Source organism: Ovis canadensis, chromosome 21, assembly GCF_042477335.2.
Source record: "Ovis canadensis isolate MfBH-ARS-UI-01 breed Bighorn chromosome 21, ARS-UI_OviCan_v2, whole genome shotgun sequence".
Classification (NCBI taxonomy): domain Eukaryota; kingdom Metazoa; phylum Chordata; class Mammalia; order Artiodactyla; family Bovidae; genus Ovis; species Ovis canadensis.
This window is the reverse complement of record NC_091265.1, coordinates 45,350,640-45,357,749: the sequence shown is the minus strand read 5'-3', so window position 1 is coordinate 45,357,749 and position 7,110 is coordinate 45,350,640. Positions and strand designations below refer to the sequence as shown.

At 48.5% G+C, this 7,110-nt stretch overlaps 1 long non-coding RNA gene across 1 annotated transcript; it reads right to left on the bottom strand.

Moving 5' to 3' along the window:
* Window positions 1–246: 246 nt before the first annotated feature.
* Window positions 247–1,293, bottom strand: LOC138427156 (uncharacterized). The gene is made up of 2 exons (XR_011251925.1): window positions 1,213–1,293; window positions 247–945 (listed from the first exon to the last, which is right to left on the bottom strand). It is a non-coding gene; the product is annotated as an uncharacterized lncRNA (long non-coding RNA).
* Window positions 1,294–7,110: the final 5,817 nt, after the last annotated feature.

Sequence of the window (7,110 nt, the reverse complement as noted above, 5' to 3'; positions counted from 1 at the left end):
ACACACTTTCCCACCCTTCCACCTCCATCCAGCCTGAGGCCAGAGACTCCTATTTGTCACCTGGACCCTTGGAAGAATCGTTTGAAAACTATTGGGTTCTAAGAAATTGCACAAATGCTCTCCCACGTACTATTTTGCACTTCCAGGGGATTCATGCACCCTAAGAATCTTTATCATAGGAAATGATATATTCCCTAAGCCTAGATTCTTGACCCATAGAAATCATGAGATAATAAATGTATGTTGCTTTAACCACCAAGGTTGTAGTAATTAGACAGCAATGAACAACTACACATCTCTCATTAGCTTTTTCTGATGCTGGGTCACTCTGTCACAAAGGATGTTCTTCCCAGATTATGGGACACACTCCCAGATGCTCTCATAGCTTCTGTACTGGCTGTCTGTTACCATTTGCAGAAGTAAATTTCTTGGCCTGGCAACCCCTCTCTCAGGAAATCTTGTCCTGGCTGAGCTACCCAGCTAGAAAATGTGGCCACCTAGACAGCCCCAGTCTAGGGGATACCACCTGGGAATTGACAATTGACAATCAGGATATAGTAAAAGCAAGAGAGCACTCGAATCCCACAGTTTCCTATGCCCTCACTCACAGTAGGGGCTGTTTCACAGTCTTTGCCAGCCCCTTCCTTGCCTCTAGCATGTTTATTTGTAGTTACTAGTTACTCAGTACATGTTTGCCAATTCATTCGATCCTGTCATTCCTGAAGTTAAAACTGGGGCTGATGAAGAATTGCCAGGCCCCATCAAGGGCACCTATTACTTAAATTTCAGGACCGTAGGGGCAGTCAATGTCAGGCCTTTGAAGAGGACTCCTGGTGCCGAGAGTGTAGCGAGAGATAATGACGCAACTTGGCATCTGGATCTGCAAGGAAAACATCAGCCTTTTCAGTCTAAGGCTTTCATCGGTCTTCACCTTGACCTGGAGGCCTGGGGAAAGAGCAGAATGGTTTCAAAGAGACATCACACTAATTTCCCCAGGTTCTCCTCTCTTTTAGGAAGGAGAGGAGCAGAAATTGAAGGAGAGGATTAGAGATCTCAGCTACTGGGCCCTGAGATTCCAGTTATATTGATAAGCTTTTCCATTTCCTTCCTCAGAAATTAGAATTACATGGAAGAAGGCTTTGAAGTCCAGAAGTCCAACCATCTCATTGCATAGATAAGGAAACCAAAGCCCAGAGAGGTGGGCAGACTTACCCAGAGTCACACAGCCAGTGGGTTGCAAGGCTGATCTGGAGCCCCGTGCCCTCTCCGGATCACTCCCTGCCTCTCCACCCCTTGGATGGAGACAATTTATGGACATGGGAGCCAGGACATTTTATGTGGGTGCGCCCACAGCCAGGGACTTCCCACACTCTGGGGGGAAGCCGGCCGAGGACAAACATGGGAGGGCCTGGGCCATGGCCCGTCTCCCTGCCTTCCCTGGAGGCGCTGAGAGTTGGGAGTTCAGCAGCAGAGCGAGGCATGTCGTTCATTTTTTTTTGGCTGGGCGGTCCTGGCAACAGCTCTTCATTTCCTGTAAGGGAAGGCCTTTTAAACTCCGAGTTCAACCTCTCTTAAGATGGGGTGGGGTTGGGGCAGAAAAACAAAATCCTCAAAAGCAGAGCCTCTTTGCTCTGACCTGGGGTGCTCTGGCGGGCTGGTGGAGCCAGCAGTTGAGAGCAAGGGCCCTGTCCTGGGCCCGCGGGCTCTGGGCAGAGATCAAAAAAGCGGAAGGAGCAGAGCAGAGAGGGCCACTCCCCCAAGGTGTCCACCCAGCTTGCGCTCATGGTAATGAGCCTGGGTCTCTCCTCTTCCATTTAAGACTTGTTGCTGTTTCGTTGCTCAGTTGTGTCCAACTCTTTGCAACCCCATGGACTGTAACCTACCAGGCTCCTCTGCCCATGGGATTTTTCAGGCAAGACTACTGGAGTGGGTTGCCATTTCCTTCTCCAGGGGATCTTCCCAGCCCAGGGATTAAACCTGAGTCTCCTGCATCGGCAGGCAGATGATTCTTTACCACTGAGCCACCAGGGAAGCCCCCATTTAAGACTAGCTAGAGGTTAAAAATTGTTTTTCCTGCCCTACCCATGCCCCATGTTGGATCTCATTTCAGATCAGATCTTCTGGGAACCTCTTTGATCCCCCAGGTCTGAATCAGGTGCCCTCCTAGGTCCATACAACCATTGTGCCCTGGGTTGCCCCCATGCCTAGCCTTTCATTGACTGCAGTTGCCTGCTTGCCTGTCTGCCTCCACCCACTGCCCAAACTCTGAGGGGCAGACACCTCTATAAGTGAATGAGAATGATGGGATGAGGGAAGGAGTCCAACCAATCTCCTTATCTGGTCCCATGAGGCCTCTGAGCTGTGAAGCCCAGAGATGGCAAGGACACCAGGCCTCTCTTTCTCCAGCAAGCCACTCCTGAGGAAGTCTGACCTTGGGCCAGGCAGGTCCATCCAGTGAGGGTCAGGGTGTGAGCCACTAACCCCCTGGCATTGCCAGTAGCTGGGAGACTTTTTGGTTGCCATAGTAACACTGCATATTACCTGACAGTTAAGAGGCATTCCACAATGATTCCAAGGGATAAATGAAACATTGCTTTTCATAGCCTTTCTTTTATGGCTAAAAATGCCAGATCCTTCAAACATTGCTCACGTGACATGATTTTTGCTTCTTGTCTTATCCTCTACTTTCAGTCAATCCCTCTTAAGTTTTGACATCCAGAATTCACAGCAGTTCTCCAGGGTGGTTTGACCCACGAAGCTGAGCTGTGTTGCTACTTTGCCAAGTATGGATACTGCTTTTCTAGAAGGCAGTCTGAGGGTTTTAGCAGCTGCAGAGACCTTGGCCTCCTGTAGTGTGTATAACGAACCAAAATTCAGAGGTTTTTCTTCCCAAATATGTTCTGTTGGTTTCCCTGTCTCACCCTTATAAATGTGTGGGTGGTTGGGTGGGTGTGTATGAGAGAGAGAGATTGAAATGAAAGTGTAGGACCTTGCATTTATTCCTTTTTAAAAAAATATTTATTTACTTGGCTGCATCAGGCTTTGGTTGCAGCATGCAAACTGCTAGGTGCGGCGTGTGGGATCTAGTTCCCTGACCAGGGATTGAACCCAGGCCTCCTGCACTGGGAGCGTGAAGTCTCAGCCACTGTAACACCAGGGAAGTCCCAGGACCTTGCATTTATTTATTTTTATTAAATTGTATCTTGCCCAATTTGTGCTATTGAGATCTGGATTTTTTTTTTTTTTGACCAAGAAATATTCCTTTGTGCTCAGACTCATACCTGTCTCTGACCTTCTCTCTAAAATTGCCAGTATGTACTGTGTGCTCAGCACATGACAGATCACTTTGTTGGTGGTGTTCAGCCACTCTGTCGTGTTGCACTCTTTGCAACCCCATGAACTGCAGCATGCCAGGCCTCCCTGTCCTTCACTATCTCCCAGAGTTTGCTCAAGTTCACGTCCATTGAGTTGGTTGTGCTATCCAACCATCTTATCCTATGCCGCCTTCTTCTCCTTTTGCCTTCAATCTTTCCCATCATCAGGGTTGTATATGAAGATCGCTCTACGTGGATTTTTTTTCCCCTCTTTAATCTTCGCAGCAACCTGTGAGGTAGGTACGTTCATTGGCCTCATTTTATAGATAAACAGGATTTCCCCAAGGTTGCAAGAGTTAAATTGTGGAGTGGGACTGTGAACCCATCTATCTGACTCCAGCCCTTTCTGTTAACTGCAACAGTATACAATCCCCATGTTTTCATCCAAATAGTTTACTAAAATGATGGGAAGGAAAGACTCAGGGGCAATACTGCCGAGAGGATAAACGTGGAGAAGCCTGGAAGCAGGGAGTGACCTGTGTCAGAATGAAGGTTCCTAGAATGTGAAGGGAGTGACATCGTTTGTTTCGCACCATACAAACCCATTTGCAAAGGATCCAGGAACCTCACGGAAAAGAACTCAGATAGCTACACAGATGTCCAGATCCATCTAAATATCTGTAAATGCAGGGAGGCAAAATGGGACCAAAAGAAATCAGAGCCTAAAGTGTTGACCAGAGCCTTTGCCCCTGCAGTCTCTTTACCTGAACACCTGTTAACACTCCTCCCAGCTCAAGATCCCCTTGCCGAGCAAACTCCTACTGATCCTTCAGTCTCAGCTTAAACATACTCTTTCTAGAAAGCCTCCCCTGCTTCCCCAGACCATTTGGTCCAGCTGGTATAAGTTCCTAGAGCATTTTGCCCATCTCCTAGATGCTCAGTCCCCTTGGAGTAGCTCATTCCTTGTCTGGCTTCTGCTGGGCCGTGAGTTCCACAAAGGCAGGGCCCTTATCTGACTAGTTCTCTACTCTGACCCAGCTTCCAGCCAGACCCAGGGGAGACTCCTCTTAGAAAATCAACAGATAGATTTTGAAAACAGTAGGTGGGAACTTCCCTGGCGGTCCGGTGGTTAAGACTCCTCACTTCCACTCCAGGGGGCACAGGTTCAATCCCTGGTCAGGGAACTAAGATCCCACATGCCATGTGGTGAAGCCAAAAAATATATAAATTAAAAAATAAAATGATAGGGACCAGAACCTATACTTCTAACACACACACACACACACACACACGCACACACACGCACACAGTAGGTGGAGGAAGGAGGGCAGCAGCTGCCATGTCTTTCCATTACAGCCCCAGCCCCAGTCACTCATCTCTCCCAGCCCTCTCCTTGCCTTTCCTTTCACTTTGCTTGATGTTCGCTTGAACTGGTTTCACCATCACCTGATGTTAATGGGAAATGAGGGCCCACAGAGCCCAGGTCAGCCCCTGTCTGGGAACAGCACTGCCCAGGTAATGCAGCAGGCTTTCCTTCTGTGGCAGGATATTGAGGCTTTCTGCCTCAAGTTTGCCAGCTTGGTTTGGCTGTGACTTTGAGATTTGTTTTTTTTTTTTTTTTGGTCCCCCAGAGCAAGCAAGTCAATATTGGGAAGGTTTTTTAAAATGCCATTCAGGGACTTCTCTGGTAGCCCAGGGGCTAAAACTCCAAGCTCCTATACAAGGGCCTGGGTTTGATCCCTGGTTGGGGAGCTAGATCCCGCATGCTGCAACCAGAAGATTGTGCATGCTGCAACTAAAATAAAAAATAAAATTAAAAAGGATCCTGTGTGCAACAACTAAGGATCCCACAGACCACAGTGAAGATCAGAGATCCTACATGTCGCAACTAAGACCCAGTGCTGCCAAAGAAATAAACAGATGCTAAAAAGTGACATATCACAGCCATCCACCAATGACTCTGAAAGTGAGCATAACCCTTGGGGAATCGGGGATTTCACTGCACTGACAACACAGTATTCTGGGAGTTACAACCTGGACTCTGTACCTGCATGTGGTCCTGTGCTGATCACAGCACCAAGATAAGGCCAGGCCTCCCAGGTCCTCCTTGCATCCTGCTGGAGCAGTGCTAAGTCCTCAAAACTAAGGGGAATAAAAGAAGTCAGCAAATGACTCTGTACTCAACATAGAATGTGACAATTCCTGGCACCCTTATACTTGTATTCAATTTTAGTCAATTAGTGTTGACTATTTGCTATGTGACAGACATGATATTGTATGTCATCTCACTTATCCTTACAACTTCATCCTGGATAGAGTAAGGATCACTATCTCCATCTTGCAATCGACAAACTGAAGCTCAAGGAAGTTATCGGAACTGACTTCAGGGCCTCCCATCTTTGCTGGAGCCTGAGACCCCTCTGCTGTGCCCCAGTGCTAGCTAGCTTCAGGAGGGCAATCCCTTCTGCCCTGGCTTTGGGACCACTGTGTGTGGAGTTGCTTTTGACCAGGGTCTGATATAGAAGCAGGCAAAAGTGTCAATGGGTGCGTCACTGTTTGGGGAGCCGGCAGCTTCCTCCCTTGGCCATGTGAACATTTTCCAAATACGGGGAGCCATCTGTTGATGATGTGAACATTGGGCAACTTCCACTCTCATCACGAGCTTGGCAGCAATGGAAAGTGAGTCCAGAAAGAGCCCTTGTGTATCATAAAGGAAATTTAAGCCGTATGTTTCTCATTCATTTATTCTTAAGTCATCAAAATGTTGGTTTTAAAGAGGCTTTTGAAGTCTAACTCGCTTTCTGCTTTTTTATGGGGGAGAGAGAGAGGAAGTCACGATTCTTTAGCTGTAAACTGCCCGGTTTGGGCAAAGCTGGAGATGATGCATTACCCAAATACCAGAAAACTGAGGAAGCTCCAAGCAGGGGGTTGGGGGGTGGGCTGGGGTGGGGTGGGTTGCTTTAGGAACCTGGGTAGGACTCATGCTCATTCAAAAAAAAAAGAAAATATACAATGGCTATTTAGCAAGTGTCAGGCACAGTGAAAAGCACAAGATAGACGACTCACAAGCATCTTTCATGAGGAAGAAGAGACATCTGGATAATTCACCATGCCACTCTCCTATAGGCGACCCCTCTGCCCAGGGGCACCTTGCTCTGAGCAACACCGCGAGGAAGGTGTAGCGGCTGGGGAGTCAGGAGCCGTGCCTGAGGCTTCCTGTGCAGTGAATGCAGCCGTGGAGCTGTGAGCAGGTCTCAGGATCTTGGGATCTCTGCTGTCTTGCTCTAGAGCTCCTGTTCTTAACCTCTGCTGCCTCTAGGAAGAGAGAAGCAGCTACCTAGGTAGGGAGAAAGGGGAAAAAGACACTTCAGACCCAAGGCGAGGTTGGAGAGGCTGGTGAGGGCCAGACTGTGAGGGCCGTGGTACCAAGGCAAGGCTGTGGCCTCTAACCTAAGAGCACAGGGAAGCCACTGGCAGGTTGTAAAAGCTCTCTGGCTGCCTCTAAGGTGCATTCAGGGTTGAGAACTTCTGGGAAAAGCTGGTGGCACTTAAGGCAAGGAGAAGTGGACAGACCAGAGGAGGAGCTTGGGCTTCAGTTTCTAGGACTTGAAGTGTTGCCTGGTGGGCAGTTCAAGGAGGTGCTGAGGATGAAGAGAGGAAGGTAAGTGATGGAAATGGAGACTCGCCAGATGAGCTGTCCAGGGTCGTCGGATTTTAGGAGGAGACTGCCATGTGGACACTACCGTTAAGACCAGAGCTTCCGTCTGAAGAGTGAGCACAGCTGTGCCCTGAAGGG